The sequence below is a fragment of the Dasypus novemcinctus genome, chromosome 15 (assembly GCF_030445035.2).
Source record: "Dasypus novemcinctus isolate mDasNov1 chromosome 15, mDasNov1.1.hap2, whole genome shotgun sequence".
Lineage (NCBI taxonomy): Eukaryota > Metazoa > Chordata > Mammalia > Cingulata > Dasypodidae > Dasypus > Dasypus novemcinctus.
The window spans coordinates 102,902,479-102,923,765 of record NC_080687.1 but is presented as its reverse complement, the minus strand read 5'-3'; the positions used below and the strand labels follow the sequence as shown (position 1 = coordinate 102,923,765).

Here is a 21,287-nt window from a genome sequence, read left to right as displayed (position 1 = left end):
AAAAATAAAAATTTGAGACAGTTGGAAATTTGGATAGCTGGATATTTGATGGTTTAAAAGGAATTATTTTAGGGGTTGTGTGTGTTTTGCTTATTCTTTTTTCTTTTTTTTTTTTTTTTTTGGTGATGGAGGTGTGATAATGGTATTGTGTTTATCTTTCAAATAACACATCTTCTTAATAACCAAAATAGGATATGCCCTTCTGGAAGACATCACACTCTAAGAGGTCATCTCTTCTATTACAAATGGATCCTGGCTATAACAAAAAAAAAATTTTTTGAACTCATAAAATTTGAGAGGGGGTGGGAAGAGCTGGTAAAACTAAACCTAAGAAGGAAAGCCACAGAGTTGTTCAAAGTATGGAAATAACTGCCTGTTCCCGCTGGGGACAGAAATTAAACCCTAGGCTCTGGGGTAGGGTTGGGGAGCTACATACATACTTCTCAGTCAGCCATAACCCTTGAGAAGGTACCAAGCGGGGGCACCACAGGGAGCTCAAAGGAGTAAAAGACGCAAGTGCAGCTGAATCAAAGACAGTAAATGCAGTAATGGAGAGAAAAAGCACCAAGGGGTGGGACAGGAGCGCCTAGAGACTTAACGACCTTGTAAGCCACATATATAAAGGATCTGTTATTCAAAGAACAATGGAAAGTCACTGTGGTTTTGATTTGCATTTCCCTTAATTCTCTGCTCAGTTTTTAATTGAATTGTCTTTTTTATTTTAGTTGTAAATAGTTCTTTACTGGATACTAGATATTTATCAGATACATGATTTGAAAATATTTTCTCCCATTCTATGGATTGCTTCTCACTTTCTTGATAGTCTTTGGAAACAAAAACATTTCTAATTGTGGTGACGCTTCATTTACCTCTATTTTCTTTGGTTATCTGTTGTGTTTGTTGTGTCATATCTAAGAAACTATTCCCTAATTTGAAGTTATAAGGAAAAACACCTATGATTTCTTCTGAGTTTTATAGTTTTAACTCTTACATTTAGGTCTTTGATCTATTTGAGTTAATATTTATATATGGTGTGAGGTAACAGCTCAATATTCTTTTGTATGTGGATATCCATTTGTCCCAGCACCATTTATTGAAAATACTATTTTATCCCTGTTGAGCTGTCTTGGTACCCTCGTCAAAAAATTAACTGAACCATAAAGGATAAGAGTTTGTTTCTGGACTTTCAATTCTATTCCATTGGTCTCTATGTCTATCCTTATGCCAATACCACAAAGTCGTAATTACTGTAGCTTTGTAGTAAATTTTGAAATTGTGAAGTGTGAATCCTCCAATTTCATTCCTCTTTTTCAAGATTGTTTTGGCTATTTGGGGTCTCTTGAAATGGAATACGAATTTTAGGATCAGCTTGTTAGTTTCTGCCAAAACAACACAGCTGGGATTTTGATAGGGAATGTGCTGTTACGATATTAAGTCTTCCAATTCATGAACATAAGATGTCTTCAATTTATTTAGATTTTCTTTAATTCCTGTCAACAATGCTTTGTAGTTCTAAGCATACACAATTTTTTTTGTTAAGTTTATTCCTAAGTATTTTTATACTATATAAATGGAATTGGTTTAATTTCATTTCCAAATTTTATTGGTACAAATAGAAATAAAACTCATTTTTGTATAATGATCTTCTATCTTCCAACTTTGATGAATCATTTTACTATTAGTTTTTTAGTGAGTTCCTTAGTATTTTCTATATACAAGATCAAGTCATCTGCAAACAGATTTGGTTTAACTTTTTTCTTACTACAATTTTTTTTTTAAGATTTATTTTTTATTTATTTCTCTCCCCTTCCCCGCCACCCCAGTTGTCTGTTCTCTGTGTCCATTTGCTGTGTGTTCTTCTGTGTCTGCCTGCATTCTTGTCAGCGACACCGGGAATCTGTGTTTCTTTTTGCAGCGTCATTTTGTTGTGTCAGCTCTCCATGTGTGCGGCGCCATTCTTGGGCAGGCTGCACTTTCTTTCACGCTGGGCGGCTCTCCTTATGGGGCGCACTCCTTGTGCATGGGGCTCCCCTACACGGGGGATACCCCTGCGTGGCACGGCACTTCTTGCGTGCATCAGCACTGCACATGGGCCAGCTCCACACGGATCAGGAGGCCCTGGATTTGAACCATGGATCTCCCACGTCGTAGGCAGATGCTCTATCCATTGAGCAAAGTCCACTTCCTTGGTTTAACTTATTTTCCAATTTGGATGGTGTATTAGTCAGCCAAAGGGTGCTGATACAAAATATCAAAAATTTGTTGGTTTGTATAAAGGGTTTTCATTTGGGGTAGAGGCTTACAGATATCAGGCCATAAAGCATAAGTTACTTCCTTCACCAAGGTCTATTTTCAAGTGTTGGAGCAAGACAGCTGCCGACGTCCACGAAGGTTCAGGTTTCCTGGGTTGCTCCCTTCCTGGGGCTTGCTTCTCTTTCCTCTGTGTGCTTACTTCCTGGGGCTCCAGCTTAAGGCTTCGGCATCAAACTCCAACATCAAAACTCCAACATCAAAACCCTCAACTCTGTCTTTCGCCATGCCTTTTACCTGAGTCGCCACCCAACAAAGAATGGGGACCCAATATACTACTGGCCCAAGAGGTTTACATCATTATTGAATCAAGTAAACCTATGAATCCAATATTACCTAATATGCCCAGAGGAAAAGATTAGTTTACAAATAAAATCCACTATTTCTTTTTGGAATTCGTCAATAACATCAAACTGCTACAGATGCCTATTGCTTATTTGTCTTGCCTAATTGTTCTGGCTAGACTATCCAATACAATGTTGATAAGAAATAGAAAAAATGGACATCTTTGCCTTGTTTTTAATCTTGGAGGGAAAATTTTCAGTCTTTCATCATTAATATGTTAGCCATGATGTTTTCATGGACACTTAGATAGGATTTAGGAAGTTCTCCTCTATGTCCTAGTTGGAGTGTTTTTATCAAGAAAGGGTGTTGGAGTTTTGTCAAATGCTACTTCTGCGGTCAGGGAGAGGGAAAAAGAGGTGTAATACGGGGGCATTTTCAAGACTTAGAATTGTTCTGAATGACATTACAAAGACAGATACAGGCCATTATATATTCTGCCATAAACTATAGAATGGAGTGGGAGAGAGTGTAAACTACAATGTAAACTATAATCCATGCTTAGTGACAATGCCCCAAAATGTGTTCATCAATTGCAATGAATATACCACACTAATGAAAGAAGCTGTTAATGTGGGGAAAAGTGGGAGGTGTGGGGAGTCGAGCATATGGGAATTCCTTATTTTTTTAATGCAACATTTTATGTAATCTAAGTATCTTTTAAAAATAAATAAAAAATATAATTTAAAAAAATGCTACTTCTGAGTCTATTAAGATGTTCATGTTAATTTTTGTCCTTTATTCTAACAGAATGTACTATGTTGACTGATTTTCACATGTTGAAACAACTTTGCATTCCTGGGACAAATCAAACGTGGTTGTAGCAGTTTGACATAGTTATGAATTTCAAAAGTAGATACGGGATTATGTGTGTAAACTGCTCTGTACCTGGGTGTGATTAAATTACGACCAGGCTTTGATTGGGCCATGCTAGTAGGGTGTTGTGGAATCCCTGACCTCTGCCGGGTGGGGACTCACAGGTAAAAGACATGGCAAAGGACAGAGTTGGAGGTTTGAGGCTGGGGTCTTGATGCTGGAGCCTTGACTTGGAGCCCCAGAAAGTAAACACACAGAGGAGCTTGGTTTTGAGGAAAGAGAAGCGAGCCTTGGGAAGAGAGGAAACCAGGAAGCCTAAACCCTGGCAGGCTTTGGCAGCCCTCTTGCTCCAACCGTGGCAGAAAACTTTGGTGAGGGAAGTAACTTATACTTTATGGCCTGTTATCTGTAAGCTCCTACCCCAAATGAAAACCTTCTATACAAACCAACCAATTTCTGGTATTTTGTATCAGCACTCCTTTGGCTGACTAATACAGAATTTGGTACCAAGGCATGGGGAAGTGTTTTTGCAATTACCGAAATGCTGGAACAGTTTTATAAATGGGTAAGGGATATTTTTTGGAGGAATTGTGAAATGCTTGATGGAAAAGGCCTAGATCGTTTTGAAGAGACTGTTGATAGCAATACGGATGCTAAAGAGACTTTTTATGATGCCCTAGAAGTAAATGATGAAACTATTACTGGAAACTGGAGAAAAGACGATCCATGTTTTAAGTTGCAGAGAACATAGCAAGATTGACTCCTGGTGTTTTATGGAAGGGACAATTTGAAAATGGCAAGCCTGGGCATTCAGCTGAAGAACTTTCTAAAGTAAACTTGGAGAATGTGGCTTGGCTTCTCCTTGCAGCTTATAGCAAAATGCTAGACTAGAGAGATATGCTGAGGACTGAACTGTTGGGGACAAAGAAAAGAGAATCAGATTCTGGAAATTCCAAGCCTCTGGAAATCAAGCTCCCAGAAGATAGTACCCTACTTAATGACTTAACTAAACTTGGAACTTGTAAATCAGGATTGAAGATGCAGTCATCTGGAAAAGACTTGCGGAAAGTCTTACCGTCTGAGGGCTTGGACCCCTGTTTCTTGCATGCTAAACCAACGAGTGTTTTGAGGGAGCTATATGAACAAAACCACTATCAGCTTGGATTAAAGGGACATGGAAAGGAGAGACTGAAGGAGAAACAGCTTTAAGAGGAAAACCACGGAAGCTGAGATCTGGAATTAAGACATGCCTTTGTCCAAGAGAGGAACCCCACCCATGTGTACAGAGAGGGTGAGTTTGCACCAGCGGTTGAAGTAGGTGGATGTTCCCACTGGGATGTTTGGGAACAGTGTTGCTGCTGCCCCAGGGTACAGGGAGGGTAGAACACATTCCTCAAGGATTAGGGTGGTAAAGGTCAGCGCCTTATAGGTCTGAGAAGGGTGTGCCTGTCCCCCATGGATTAGGGAAGGCCAGGTTGTCAACTTGTTGCTCTGAGAGGGTTGAGCCTGCATGTCAAAGGTTAGGGAGGTACTATCTTCACCTCACTGTACTAGGGGGGCTAAGAGTAACCCAAAGATTGGGTGAGGTGTGGCAATCACCCCAATGTTCTTGGAAGGTGAGGTCTAGAGCTTGGTCAAAACCCAGATGCTTGATGAGGGTGGAACCAAGAAAACGGCCATTGGGCAAGCCGATGGAAAGGGTGGGTCCCCATGTGGCCCCAAGGAGAAGAAACCATCATCTTAAGAGTGACCCTCAGATTTTGAAATCAAATGGAGGATGTCCTACAGGTTTACTGAACTTTCTGGACCCATAACTCTTGTTTCCCTCCCAATTTCTTCTTATTGTAATGAAAATGTTTCCCCTTGTCCATTTGTGTATTGGAAGCAGATAAATTGTTTTGTAAGTTTCAGAAGTCTACAGCAGATGGGATTTTGCCCCAAGACAAACTGTATTTCTTTAATCGTGATGTGAATCTATACTTGCACTGCCAAAGTTTTTTTTTTTAAATACCGTAATGTCTTTTTGGAATTCAGAGTGTGGAGTGTAAAAATTTGATAGAGTTATGAATCCCAAAAATAGATACTGGATTATGTTTGTAAACTGTTCTGTACCTGGGCGTGATTAAATTATGATTAGGGTTTGATTGGTCCACCTTACTAGGGTATTGAGTCCCCACCCCTTGGTGGGTGGGGATTCACAGATAAAAGACATGGTAAAGGGGAAGCGGATTTGGCTCAATGGATAGAGTGTCCGCCTACCATATGGGAGGTCCACGGTTCAAATCCAGGGCCTCCTGACCTGTGTGGTGAGCTGGCCCATGCACAGTGCTGATGCATGCGAAGAGTGCCATGCCATGCAGGGGGATCCCCCACATAGGGGAGCCCCATGCACAAGGAGTGTGCCCTGCAAGGAGAGCTGCCCTGTGCAAAAAGAGCACCGTACACACGGAGAGCTGACAGCACACATGGAGAGTTGATGCAGCAAGATGATGCAACAAAAAGAGACACAGATTCCTGGTGCTGCTGACAAGAATAGAAGCAGACACAGAAGAACACACAGCAAACGAACAAAGAGAGCAGACAACAGCGGGGTGGGGGGAAGAGGAGAGAAATAAGTAAAAACTAAATCTTTAAAAAAAAGATGGTAAAGGACAGAGTTGGAGCTGATTCTGGAGTTAGTTTCGTTTTTTTAAAAGACATTTATTTTCCCCTCCCTTCCCCCCCCCCCCTTTTTTTTTGCTGTCTGTGTCCATTTGCTGTGCGATCTTCTGTTATCTATTTCTCTTCTGTCTTCTCGTCTCATATTTCTCATCTAGGATTCACTGGGATTTGACCCTGGGGACCTCTGATGTGGAGAGAGGTTCCTTCTCAATTGCGCCATCTCAGTTCCTGGTTTCTGCTGTGCTTTGCTTTGACTCTCCCCTTCGTCTCTTCTGTTGCATCACCATCTTGCTGCGTGACTCACTCACACCGGCACTGGCCCACTGTGTGGGCACTGGCTCACCACACAGGCACTCGCATGGGCACTTGCATGGGCACCTGGCTCACCGCGTGGGCACTGGCTCACCACACAGGCATGCTTTCTCTTCTTTCTCACCAGATGTCCCAGGGATCAAACCCAGGTCCTTCCATATGGTAGGCGGAGGCCTTATCACTTGAGGCACATACACTTTCCAATTCTGGAGTTTTGATGTTGGAGGTTTGATGATGGAGTTTTGATGCTTAAGCTCTGATGCTGGAGTCTTGACCCAGACCCCTGGGAAATAAGCACACAGAGGAGCTTGGTTTTGAGGAAAGAGAAGCAAGCAATGGGAAGAGAAGAACCCTGAGCCCAGAGAGAAGCAAGCCCTGGGAAGAGAGGAACCCAGGAAGCTAGAACCCTGGCAGACTTTGGCAGCCATCTTGCTCCAACACATGGCAAAAGACTTTGGTGAGGGAAGTAACTTATGCTTCATGGCCTGGTATCTGTAAGCTCCTACCCCAAATAAATACCCTTTATAAAAACCAAATGATTTCTGGTACTTTGCATCAGCACCCCTTTGGCTGACTAATATAGCGGTCATGGTATAAAATCCTATTAATACATTACTGTGTTCAGTTTGCTAGCAATTTATTGAGGATATCTGAGTATACACTCATAAGAGATTTCTTTTCTTGTGATACATTAGTCTGGTTTTGGTATCGGGGTAAAACTGGCCTGATAAAATGGGTTGGAAAGTGTTCTCTTCAATTTTGTGAAGTACTGGTGTTAACTCATCTTCAAATGATGGTAGAATTCACCACTAAAGCCATCTGGTCCTGGGTTTTCCTTTGTGGTTAATTTTTAAAATGTCTGATTCAATGTCTTTACTTGTGGTAAGTCCATTCAGACTTTCTAATTCTTCTTGAGTCAGTTTTGATAGTTTTTTCTTGGAATTTTTCTATTCTACCTAGGTTATCTAATTTGTTGGCATACAATTTTTCATATATTTCCCTTAAAATCCATTAAGGGAACTTAATTTTTCTAAGATCAGTAGCAATGTCTTTCATTTTTTATTTTAGTAATTTGAGTCTTCTTTCTTTCCCCCATCAGTTTGTCAATTTTGTTGATCTTTTCAAAGAAACAATTTTTAATTTCAATAATTTTCTCTATTTTTCTATTCTCTATTTCATTTTTCCTTATCTAATCTTTATTATATCCTCCCTTGTGCTTACTTTAAGTTTAGTTTGTGCTTTTTTTCCCTAGGTTCTACAGGTTTCTTAGGTCACTAATATGAAGTCTTCTTTTTAAATGTAGATATTTACAGCTATGAATTTCCATGAGCACAGCTTTTGCTGCACCCAGTAGGTTTCAGTAAATTGTGTTTTCATTTCTAATATTAAGGTATATTTTAAGGTCTTTGTGACTTATTTGACCTATTGGTTATTTAAAAGTATGCTGTTTAGTTTGCTCATTATTTGTGAATTTCCCAAATACTTTGTTACTAATTTCTAATTTCATTCCATTGTAGTAGAAGAAAATAGTCTGTGTGATTGTAATGCTTTAAAAAAAATTTTAAGGCCTCTTATGGTCAAGTCTGTATAATGTTCCATGTGCAATTGAGAAGAATGTGTATTCTGCTGTTGTTGGGTAGGGTGTTCTACAGATAAATATTATGTAGCCAAAAGAATCTTGAAAAGCAAGAACAAATTTGGAGGATTTATTTAAGCTGATATCAAGACTTACTATAGGCAAGAGATTGAGCCTCAACTGATAATAGCATCCGCCTACCACATGGAGGGTCCAGAGTTCGATATCCAGGGCCTCCTGACACATGTGGTGAGCTGGCCCATGCACAGTGCTGCTGCACTCAAGGAGTGCCATGCCACGCAGGTGTGTCCCCCACAAAGGGGTGTCCCCTGCGTAGGGGTGCCCCATGTGGAAGGAGTGCCACTCTGCACGAGAAAAGTGCAGCCTGCCCAGGAGTGGTGCCACACACATGGAGAGCTGCTGCAGCAAGATGATGCAACAAAAAAGGCGACACAGTTTCCTGGTGCTGCATGACAAAAATGCAAGCGGACACAGAAGAACACACAGTGAATGGACAGAGAAAGCAGACAATGGGGGGAAGGGGAGAGAAATAAGTAAAAAATAAATCTTAAAAAAAAAACAAAACACTTACTATGAAACTATAGCTGGATGAACCTGGAAGCCATTATGCTGAGTTAAGCAAGCAGACTACAAAAGGACAAAAATCATATGATTGCACTACTATGAACTAAATAGACTGTGTAACATATTGTATGATTCCATTTATATAAAATGTAAATATAAAATAAAAAAAAATCTACAGCAATAAAGACAGTGAGGTAAGGATAGACAGATTGATGGAAAAGAGTTCAGAAATAGACCCTCTCATATACGATCAACTGGTTTTGAACAAGGTGCCAAAGTAGTTCAATAGAAGATAGTTCTTTCAAAGGGTGCTGGGAGAATACAATTCTTATCTCATGGTATATATTAATATTAATTCAAAATGAAGCAGAGAACGACATGTGAAAGGGGCAACTAACAAATACTAGAAGGAAACATATGAGAAAATTCTTTACGTAGGAGAAACCTTGAGGTAGGTAAATTTTTTTAAATAAAATACATTTTTCATAAAAGAAAAAGATAAATTGGACTTCAAAAGTTTAAAATTTTGCTCGTGAAAGGACACCGTTATGAAAACGAAAAGGCAAAAAGTAGACTAAGAGAAAATATCCACAATATGCATATCTTATAAAGAACTTGTATCTAGATTCTGTTTTTTTGGTTTTTTTTTTAAGGAGGCACCAGGGAAACCCAGGACCCTTTACATAGGAAGCAGGTGCTCAACCACTGAGCTATACCAGATCCCCTAGATTACATTTTTAAAACTCTTACAACATAATCAGATGAAAACAATCCAAGTTTTAAAATGGGCATAAGATTTAAACAGACACTACACAAGATGACTGGCCTATAATAAACATGTAAAAAGATGCCAGAAATCCTTATTCACTAGCAAAATGCAAATTAAAACCACAATGAGATATCACTAAAAGGCAAAAATTAAGAATGCTAATATAGAGCACTAGTAATGTTAAACAGTACAACCACTTTGGAAAAGAGTTCCAAAGTTTCTTATAAATTTAAATACATACTTACCATATGGCCCCTTAAGTGTTTATCCAAAACAATGAAAACATACAGACTTATACACAAATATTCATAGCTGTTTTACTCATATCTGCCAAAAGCTGTAATCAACTCAAATGTACAACAGGTGCATGGATAAACAAATTGTGATATATTCATATAATGGAATATGACTTAATAATGAACTCAGGAAGCAGATGTAACTGAAGCTGAAGGGTACCCACCTACCACATGGGAGGTCCAGGATTCGGTTCCTGGTGCCTCCTGGCAAAGACTAGCAAGAAAGTGCTGATGTGACAGGCTGGCAGTGTAAGCTGATGCAACAAGATGACACAATAAGATGACACATGGAGAGAAAAAAGGGAGGCAACATAAAATGAGACACAATAAGCAGGGAATGGAGGTGGCACAAGTGACTGGGCTCCTCCTTCCCCCATGGAAGGTCCCAGGTTGGTTCCCAGTGCTCCTAAAAACAAAAGATTAGCAGACACAGAGAGCACACATGGAACAGAGAGCAGACAGCAAGTGCAAATGAGGGAGGAAATAAATAAATAAATAAATAAAGTCTTAAAAAATAGTACAGTTTCTGTTTGAAATGGTGAAAATGTTCTTAAAAAAAAACAAACAGCTCTGGATACACAAAACATACTAAACATATACTAAACAAAAAAAAAGTCAGAAGTAATGATAATTAAAAATAAAACATTGGACTAAGTGAAAGACACAAAGTACTAGATATTGTGTGATTACATTTATATAAAACGTAAATACAAATCAATTTACAGAGACAGAAATTAGATTCGTGATTAAAGAGGGCCAGGGAAGGACTGAGGAACTGAGAGGTATCTGCTAAGGTACAGGGGGGTTTTCTTTTTGGAGCAGTGAAAATGTTCTAAAATTGACTGTGGTGATAATACACAACACTGTGATTACACGGAGAGTCACAAAGGATGGATCATATGGAACGTGAATATCTTAATAAAATTGCTTTTAAATAACTTTTCTTTTAAAGTGAGAAATAAAGGAGTACATATTACATGATTCCATTTATATGAAATGCCAGAAAAGGCAAACTAACCTATTAACAAGAGAAAGCAGATGAGTCATTTGCCAGGGACTGGGGTAAGGGAAGAACGCTACAAGGGGACACGGGGGAACTTTCTGGAGGGATGGAAATTTTCTACATCTTGACTGTGACGGTTACAGGAGGGTAATCATTTGTCAACATGCATCACACTAAACATTTTAAATGGCTGTATTTTGTTGTGTGTAAATTATATCTGTTTATTAAAAGCAATTGGTAACATAAAAAAACAAAATTAAAAAAGCAGTTGATACTGACTTCAGGAGGATTAGGGAGGCAGAGTAATCACTTTTCTCCCAGAAAATAGTTGGAGGAAAGGTGGAGCCTGTTTGGAGGATCATTCTGGAGCTAAGGACACCAAAAGAATGCTAGATACCACCCAGAAGAGAAAGGCGCAAAAGGAAAGGAGTCTCTGCCAGCTTGAAAAATCCTGTGAGTAAAGCTGCAGCAATAGCTCCTGGCGCTCAACCCCACCCTTGCAGCAAACAGCAGGGGTCCACTGGCCCCAGGCAGGAAGCTGCAGGCTGAGGAGGTTGTAGAGGCCCTCTTCCAAAGAAAGGACGGAGGGGCACCGCCTACAGCAAATTCAGACTGGCCAGCAAACTTGGTCGGCTGCCTCGGAGGGCTGTCACATGACCAGGCCAGGTGGGGCTGCAACACTGTTTGCCCTGAGAACTAGCCTGGAGGTAGGATAACTTGCCTTATGCCTGGGCTGGCTGCTGAGGAACGAGAGGAAGGGAAAATGCCGCTCACGAAGGGAGAAGAACAGCTTCTGAGAAAATCTGTTTGTGAGGCTTCACATGCTCTGAGGACATTGCCTCTGCAGTTACACTAAATGCATTCCCCCCTAGCATCTGGGGTCTGAGCTAAGAATTGTGTCAAAGAGTGTTACCTGCTAGCAGACCAGAAAAGTACACAAAAAGTAGGGAAAAATAATAATAAATAAATAAAAGAGGCAGTTGGATGCCTTTATTGCCCCCTTCTCCAAGACCCTTGGAATCTGGAAGCATCCCATTACTGGGTCCTTAGCCCTGGTTTGAGCAGTTAAACAGGTGCAATCCTAAACATCTAGAACAAGCTGAACCTGAAGCAAAGAACAGTGAAAGCAAACAGCTTCTTATCAGTAATTCTTCAATCAAGCAAGAGAAACTGAACATCAGAGTAAACTCAGGATCAGAATCAAATGCCCAGACATCAGCAAAAAATTACAAGTCATACTAAGAGAAAGGGAGCTATGACTCAGGCAAAGGAACAAGTCAAAGCTCCAGATGAGACACAAGACTTAAACAGTTAATCAATAAGATTCATAAGTCAAATCAAGGAGCTGAAGAACAATATGACTAAAGAAATGAAAGACATTAAGAAGACACTGGGTGAGCACAAAGAAAAATTTGAAATCTTGGATAGAAAAATAATAATGTTCAAAGGAATGAAAGACACAATAAAAGAGATAAGAAATACAAAAGAGGCACACAACAGCATATTTGAAATCATGGAAGAAAGAATCAGCAACAGAGAGGACAAAACAGCTGAAAAGGAAAAGAAAGAACAGAGAGAAAAGAAAGGAAAAAATTGAGCAGGGGCTCAAGGAGCTGAGTGATAGCACAAGGTGCGTCAACACACATGTTCCGGGAGTGATAGCACAAAGTGCATCAACACACGTGTTCCGGGAGTGATAGCACAAGGTGCATCAACACACGTGTTCCGGGAGTTCCAGTAGAAGAGAAGGGAAAGGGGGCAGAAAGAGGATATGAGGAAATAATGGCTGAAAACTTCCCAACCCTCATGAAAGACATTAATATACATGCCCAGGAAGCAGAATGTACTCCAAGTAGAATAAATCCAAACATACCCACCCCAAGAAACATAATATTCAGAATACCAAATACCAAAATAGAGAGAAAACCCTGAAAGCAGCAAGGGAGAAGAGAAACATCATATACAACAGACATGAAATAACACTTAGTATGGATTTCTCTTCGGAAACCACGGAGGTGAGAAGGCAGTGGTATAATATAATTAAAGTACTGAAAGAGAACAACTGCCAGCTGAGAATTCTTTAGCTGGCAAAACTGTCCTTCAAATATGACAGTGAGTTTAAAATATTCACAGATAAGCAGAAGCTAGAGAGTTCGTAAACAAGAATCCAGCTCTGCAACAAACACTGAAGGGAATCTGCAGCCAGAAAAGAAAAGACAAGGGAGAGAGGCATGGAGGAGAGTCTTTACAAAGACTCTCTCAAACAGTAACCAAAAAGGTAAAAAGATGGAACAAAATAAGATGACATATAAAAGCTAAAGTATGAAATGGTGGAAGTAAGTACTGCCTTTACAGTAATGACACTGAATGTTAATGGATTAAATTCCTCAATCAAAAGACATAGGCTGACAGAATGGATAAGAAAGCATACAACAACCATATGCTGTCTGCAGGAGACTCACCTTAGATACAGGAGGCAAATGGGCTGAAAGTGAAAGGATGGAAAAAGGTATTTTAGGCAAATATAATCAAAAGAGAGCAGGGGTAACTATAATGGTATCAGAAAAAAACAGACTTTCAATGCAAAAAAAGTGATAAGATATGCAGAAGGCCATTGTATACTAATAAAAGGGACAATTCAGTGGAAAGGAATAATAGTCATAAATACCTACATACATAACCAGGGTGCCCCAAAATAAATACAGCAAACTCTAGCAAACCTGAAAGAAGAAAGAGACATCTCTACCATAGTCGTTGGAGACTTTAACACGCCACTCACAACAGACAGAACTAGATAGTAGGTAAACAAGGAATCTGACAGACATATACAGAACACTGCATCCCAAATCAGCAGGCTATACATTCTTCTCAAGTGTTCATGGATCTTTCTCCAGGACAGACCACATGCTGAGCCACAAAACAGCTCTCAAGAAATTTAAGAAGACTGAAATTATTCAAACGCACCTTCTCTGATCTTAAGGGAAATCAATAACAGGTGGTAAAGGGAAAATTCACAAATACATGGAGGTTAAATAACTCACTCCTAAACAATCAATGGGTCAAAGAAAAAATTTCAAAAGAAATTAAAATTAGTAGATATCTTGAGATGAATGAAAACAAGAACAGAACTTAAGAAAACTTATGGGATATAGCTAAGGCAGTGCTGAGAGGGAAATTTATAGACCTAAATGCCTATATTAAAAAAAAAGAATAAAGAGCTAAAATCAAAGAACTAACCAAACAAGTGGGGAGACAGAAAAAGAACAGCAAACCAATCCTAAAGCAAACAGAAAGAAATAACAAAAGATTAGAGCAGAAATAAATGAATTTGAGAACAAAAAATTAGACAAAATCAACAAAACCCAAAGCTGGTTCTTTGAGACGATCAACAAAACTGAGAAACCCTTAGCTCAACTAAGAAAGGATAAAAGAGAGAAGATGCAAATAAATAAAATTAGGAATGAGAGGGGGGACATTAACTGACCCCAGAGAAATAAAAAGGATAAGAGTATATATGAGAAACTGTACGCCAACAAATTAGACAACTTAAATGAAATGGACAAATTCCTAGAGAAACACAAACAACCTATACTAACTCAGGAACTCAAACCAATCACAAATAAAAAGATCAAGTCAATCATCAAAAATCTTCTAACAGACAACACGCAAACAACAAGCAAAAACAAACGATGCAGACGAGAAAAAAAAAAAACACACAAAATCTTCTAACAAAGAAAAGTCCAGGACCAGATGGCTTCACAGGTGAATTCTACCAAACATTTCTAAGAGAATTAATATCAATTCTGCTCAAACTCTTCAAAAAAAAACTGAAGAGGAGGGAAAATATGGCAACATTTTATCAAGCCAACATCACCCTAATATCAAAGCCAGATATACAAGAAAAAAAAATTACAGACCAATCTTTCTAATGAACATAGATACAAAAATTCTGAACAAAATATTTACAAATCAATTCCAACAGCATATTAAAAGAATTATACACCATGATCAACTGGGATTTATTCCTCATATTCAAGGGTGATTCAATGTAAGAAAATTAACATAATATACCACACAATAACAAACTGAAGGGAAAAAAATAACTATCTCAATTGATGCAGAAAAGGCATTTGACAAAATCCAGCATCCATTCTTGATAAAAGCACTTCAAGAGACAGGCACAGAAAAAAGGTTCCTCAACAAAATAAAGGGCACATGAAAATCCCAGTCAAAAATGTACTCAATGGGGAAAGGTTGAAAGCTTTCCCTTCAAGATCATGAACAAGACAAGGATGCCCACTGTCACCACTGTTACTCAACATTGTGCTAAAGTTCTAGCTAGAGCAATCAGACTTAAAGGCATCCAAATTGGAAATGAACAAGTAAAACTCTTGCTATTCACAGATGGCATGATCTTATATTTAGAAAATCCTGAAACATCTACAACAAAGGTATCAGAGCTAGTAAACGAGTTCAGCAAAGTGGGAGGATAAGCCTACCAAGCCCACTTTTTTTTTTTTTTTAATTGATAAGCCTACCAAGCGGACTTTTCTGGGACAGAACAGTCTCTTCCACAAATGGTACCAGGACTGGATATCCATCACCAAAAGAATGAAAAAGAACCCCTATCTCACTCCCGATACAAGAGTCAACTCAAAATAGTTCAAAGACCTAAACATAAAAGCCAGGACCATGAAACTCCTAGAAGACAATGCAGGGAAATTTCAACAAAATCTTAAAGTAGGTATGGTTCTCTTAAAGCTGACACCTAATGCACAAGCAACAAGAGAAAAAATGACTAAATTAAACACTTCCGCACCTCAAAGGACTTTGTGAAGAGGGTAAAAAGACAGTCTACGCAATGGGAGAAAATATCTGGAAATCACACATCTGACAAGAGCCTAATATCCATGATATATAAAGAGATGCTACAAATTAAAACTAAAAAGACAAATGACCCGATGAAAAAATGGGCAAAAGATCTGAATTGACATTTTTCTAAAGAAACACAAATAGAGAAAAAACACATGAAAAAATATTTAATATCACTAGATATTAGGGAAATGCAAAGCAAAACTATAATGAGGTATCATTTCACACCAATTAGAATGGGCACGATTTTTTAAAAGAGAAGAATGTGAACAGACAGGAATGCTTGTCCACTGTTGGTGTGAATGGAGAATGGTACACCCACAGTGGAAGTCTGTTTGCGGTTCCTAAGGAATTTGGATATTGTAATAGTCAGCCAACGGGGTGCTGATGCAAAAAAACAGAAATTGGCTGGGTTTTATAAAGGGTATTTATTTGGGGTAGGAGCTTACACACCAAGGTCTATTTTCACTTCTTGGAGCAAGATGGCTGCCGAAGCCTGGGAGGGTTCAGGCTTCCTGGGTTCCTCCCTTCCAGGGTCTTGCTTCTCTCTGGGTTCAGGGTTCCTCTTTTCCCAGGGCTTGCTTCTTCCTGGGCTCAGGGTTCCTCTCTTCCTGGGGCTTGCTTTTGTTTCCTCAGTGAGCTTACTTCCTGGGGCTCCAGCTTAAGGCCTCAGCATCAGACTCCAACATCAAAAACCCTCAACTGGGAAGTGGATGTGGCTCAACTGATAGAGCGTCCGTCTACCATATGGAGAGTACAGGGTTCGATTCCCAGGGCCTCCTGATCCATGTGGTAAGCTGGCCCACATGCAGGGCTGCCGTATGCAAGGAGTGCTGTGACACAGGGGGGCGCCCCCACGTAGGGGTGTCCCACGCACAAGGACTGTCCCCAGCAGGGAGAGCCACTCCGTGTGAAAAAAGTGTAGCCCACCTAGGAGTGGTGCCGCACACTTGGAGAGCTGATGCAGCAAGATGACACAACAAAAAAGAGATGCAGTTTTCCAGGCGTCGGATAATGCAAGCAGACACAGAAGAACACACAGCAAATGGACACAGAGCAGACAATGGGGGGGAAGGGGAGAGAAATAAATAAAATAAATCTTAAAAAAAAACAAAAACCCTCAACTCTGTCCTTTGCCATGTCTTTTATTTATGAGTCTCCACCCACTAAGGGGTAGGGACTCAACGCCCTAACGACATGGCCCAATCAAAGCCCTAATCATAACTTAATCATACCCAGGTACAGACCAGATTATAAACATAATCCAATATCTATTTCTGGAATTCATAACTATAGCAAACTACTACAGATACAGATTTTCCATGTGACCTGGCAATACCACTACTAGGTATATATCCAGAAAACTTAGAGCAGTGACACATACAGATATCTGCACACCAATGTTCATAGCAACATTATTCACAAATGCCAAAAGATGGAAACAACCCAGGTATCCATTAACTGATGAATGGATAAACTGTGGTACATACACACGACGGAATATTATTCAGCTATAAGAAGAAATAAAGTTGTGAAGCATATGACAACTTGAATGAACCTGGAAGACATTATATTGAGTGAAGCAAACCAGGCACAAAAGGACAAATATTGTATGATTTTGCTATTATGAACTAAGTATAATGAGCAAATTCATGGAATTAATAGGTAGAATATAAGTCACCAGAGAACGAAAAAATGTAGTTAGAGAATGGAAAGCTGAGGTTTAATCTGTGCAGAAACGGTAAAAAATTGTTTGGAAATGTTTGGAAATGAATAGAAATCATGAAAACACACCACATGATTTGTATTTAGTGCAAACATATGAGTACGATAGTGGTTTGTTTTTTGTTTTCTTTTTTTTTTAAGTAATAAAATGCTCTAATATTGATTGAAGTGGTGAATGCACTACTCTGATTATACCATATGCTATCGGTTGTACACTTAGATAAATTGTACGGTTTATGAAAAACAACAAAAAATTAAGAGTGGTTGGGGGAAAATACACCAAATATAAATACTTGGACGATGTTCTTTCATAATTTATTACAAATGTTTAACAACAATGTAAGGTACTGGTGGTGGGGTGAGTTATGAGAGCTTTTCATTATCTTATGCGTGCTTGTTTTGTCAGTTTACAACTTTTACTATATACTTACTGTTAATGTATGTTCATGTATGAGTGATATTTCAATCAATTTTTTAAATGAAAAAAGCACTTATGCTAAGGGATGTGGAGTTTGTTTTTGGAGTAATGAAATAGTTCTAAAAATTTTTGTAATGACGAATGCACATTGTGATTTTACTAAAAGCCACTGGTTATACACTTTAGATAGTTCATATGGTATGTGAATATATCTCAATAAAATTGTTTAGTAAATAAGTAATTGTGCAAGAATAGCCAGAAATAATAGCTATGTACAACAGGGGAAATGGAGTGAGATTGAGAGGTGAAAAATTTGTCTGTTTTTTATTATTATTCCTGGACTAATGAAAATGCTCTAAAAAGATTGAAGTGATGAATGCATAACTATGTGATTATACCAAATACCATTGATTGTACACTCTGGATGAATGCAAGCTTTAATATGCATCAATAAAATCGATTTGTTTAAAAATATATACATATTCAGTACTTCAAAGCATATGATAAAAGTACCTTTTCAAAAAACATATGAGAAAGGTCTGTTGAAATTTCAAAAAATGAAATAAAGCAGTTAGTACTTGTTTAAAGGGAGGTGGCAAGTGAGGGAGCTTATCAACACTGTGACAGCTGATAAATATTCCTTTACACTTAATTTTAAGTTCATGAAGCAGTCAGTAACTAAGAAACTTCCAACAGTGTGTTTAACTAAATAAAACTCAGGATAATGTTTACGTGACACTTATTTAATGCTGCACTTGTTCATGATACATTTCAGTGATAACTAGGAATAGACAGTGAGCAGTTCATATAAAAGTAACTTTCTGTAATACAGCCAAACTAACATTACCAAGTCAGTCAGGCAGAGGAATTGAGCAAGAAGAGCAAGGAGAACAAAAAAAGGTGCTACATCTCTTCTTCAGATCCCTAAAAAATTCCTAGACACCAGCTATTTCTTACCTCACTAATTAAGCGGGAAGAAAAAGAATAACCGTATTCTGAAAGTTGATAGCACCAAAACTATCCCCTTCCTAGAGTCATCTTAGTCCCCTTCCCTGATACAGAGATAAGTCAGGTGGGATTCCAATTTCTGCTCTTCAACACAATCAATGAAAAAAAAGCTTATTTCAAGCCACACCAGCCCCAAAATCTACAGTTCTATCCTGAATTCGACACTGGCTAGCAGTCACAACTAAGGAGCTCCGATAACATGTAAGCTCTGGTTGCAGCTTCAGAATCCTACAACAAAGTTTTTCTTTGGCTTTGTTCTTCCTTTCCTGCTCCTTAGAGGAAGGGTACTCTAGACCTTCCTCCCTTCAAGGCCATCCTTACCCCAAGCAGATTTGCCTAACGGCCCTTCCTCCCAAGTATGTTGCCCTTTTGTGAATAGAGTACATGGAGGGGCCTGAAAAGCTTCTCAGAAATAGGTCCAGTACCTACCATGTTTACCAAGAGAAAAGCAGACGGAGGGATGTTATGGTCACATTATATCCAGTTTGGCCATGACCACAAACATATTATATCCACCCTTAATGCCATCATGCTCACAATCACAGAAACTGAAAATGAGAGGTAAAAAACCTGCTGGGCCTCCTACCCTGCTATGAGGAGCTAATGTTCACTATATTGGAAGACTCCAGAGTCTGGTAATTAAAACAACACACTATTTCCCAATGCATTCTTTTTTTTTTTTTTTAAAGATTTATTTTTATTTATTTAATTCCCCTCCCCTCCTCCGGTTGTCTGTTTTCTGTGTCTTTTTGCTGCGTCTTGTTTCTTTGTCCGCTTCTGTTGTCATCAGCGGCACGGGAAGTGTGGGCGGCACCATTCCTCGGCAGGCTGCTCCCTCCTTCGCGCTGGGCAGCTCTCCTTATGGGTGCACTCCTTGCGCGTGGGGCTCCCCTACGCGGGGGACACCCCTGTGTGGCATTGCACTCCTTGCGCGCATCAGCACTGCGCATGGGCCAGCTCCACACGGGTCAAGGAGGCCCGGGGCTTGAACCGCGGACCTCCCATGTGGTAGACGGACGCCCTAACCACTGGGCCAAAGTCCGTTTCCCCCAATGCATTCTTATTATGAAAATACTCTAGCTATCTTTGACAAAAGCTAAACAATATACTAAAGAACCCAATAACAGAAGAAAAGTATTAAGCAATCTAAAACAGTGCTTCCCAACCTCTTTAACATCGTGGCACACACAACCAGGCTGTCTGGGCTCCACCACCCAGGCTTCCAGGCCCCCACCCCCGGGACAGCACAGCAGATGAGAAACACGATCTAACACTCTTGTTGCCTGGGTCACAGAGAGAAACTTCAGCGGGAAGTTCATCCACACGGCCTATACTATCACAGACAAACCAGCTTAAGGAAAAAAATTGTTTATTTCAGCTATGCTAACGTACACACCTTGGTCAAACCACGAATCTTGTATGGTTTGGTTCATGTCCTTTCCATTATGAAGCCTTCTCAAAAATTCTTTAAAGGTGGAATTCATCTCTCTCTCCTCTCTGTTCCCAAGCCACCTTTCTTACATCATTCTGTCTGTAGCTGTATTATTTATTCTACTAGATTTATTGCCTCTTCAAGGCAGGGATCTTATTTCATTCATTTTTATTTCCCTCTGTTCCACAATATCAAAAAAAAGCTAGTTTGCACCACAAATGCTTGCTAAATCTGAACTTGGTATGCATCACATGCAGTAACTATGTCGTTTACATAATCACAATCAATAGTTCATGTACTTTATCCAGCAGTATTCCAAAACTGGATAAATTTTGCTCCAGGCCTCTCAAATATCCCAATTTTCCAAAGTTTAAAAAGCTCAATGCGATATACAAAAAATGTTTATATTAGCCTCTCACCTACAAAATTTAGAAAACACAAGAAAATGTCCAGCCACTATAGAACTTTATCATCCAGTTAGTTACCAAAGCCTTTATTTCAAGCAAAAGCAATGTTCCAAGAACCCAAAGTATAACTGAAAACCACAATGTTGCTACCGGCCACAGTCCATGATAGTAACTGTAATAATTAGCTCAAGGAAATTGGGAAAACATTTCAAAATATTTTGACTCCTACCAAATGATTTCAGCCAATGAGAACTTATTCTCATTATATAAGAGTATATTTGCATTTTGTCATTAAAAAGTATGATGACCCTATTTGAGAATTACCAGTTTAGAAGCTTTCATCCTAAAATGTATGAATACACCAGAATGTTGAAAAATTTTCTATTTAGAATCACAATTTATATTTTCATCTTCTCCATCCCTTTAAAACTATTGGATTTTTAAATAATAGTAAATGGTTAGCATAGAAATTTAAGTTATATACAAGCACCGTTCTCAAAAGAGTCTAGGAAAAAATATTCTTCTACACACACTTTTTCAGAACTTTAATGTTTTAAACACCAGGTGCTAGAGCTACTAAAAATTTTATTTGCAACCTAAAAAGAAAACAATAATAAATGTTACTAATTATATATTATTCCAAAACCAAGAAAAGTATGTATGATATTTAAGGGCATAGTTTCAAGTTTACAAAATCAGTTCAAATTTACAAAAAGACTAGACTAACATGACTTCTTGCTAGCTGAGATTAATAC

At 38.9% G+C, this 21,287-nt stretch overlaps 1 protein-coding gene across 1 annotated transcript in view; it reads right to left on the bottom strand.

Annotated features, from left to right (window-relative positions):
• KPNA3 (karyopherin subunit alpha 3) overlaps positions 1–21,287 on the bottom strand; it is a 92,740-nt gene that overhangs the window by 56,297 nt on the left and 15,156 nt on the right. The gene's annotated exons all lie outside the window — the stretch shown is intronic.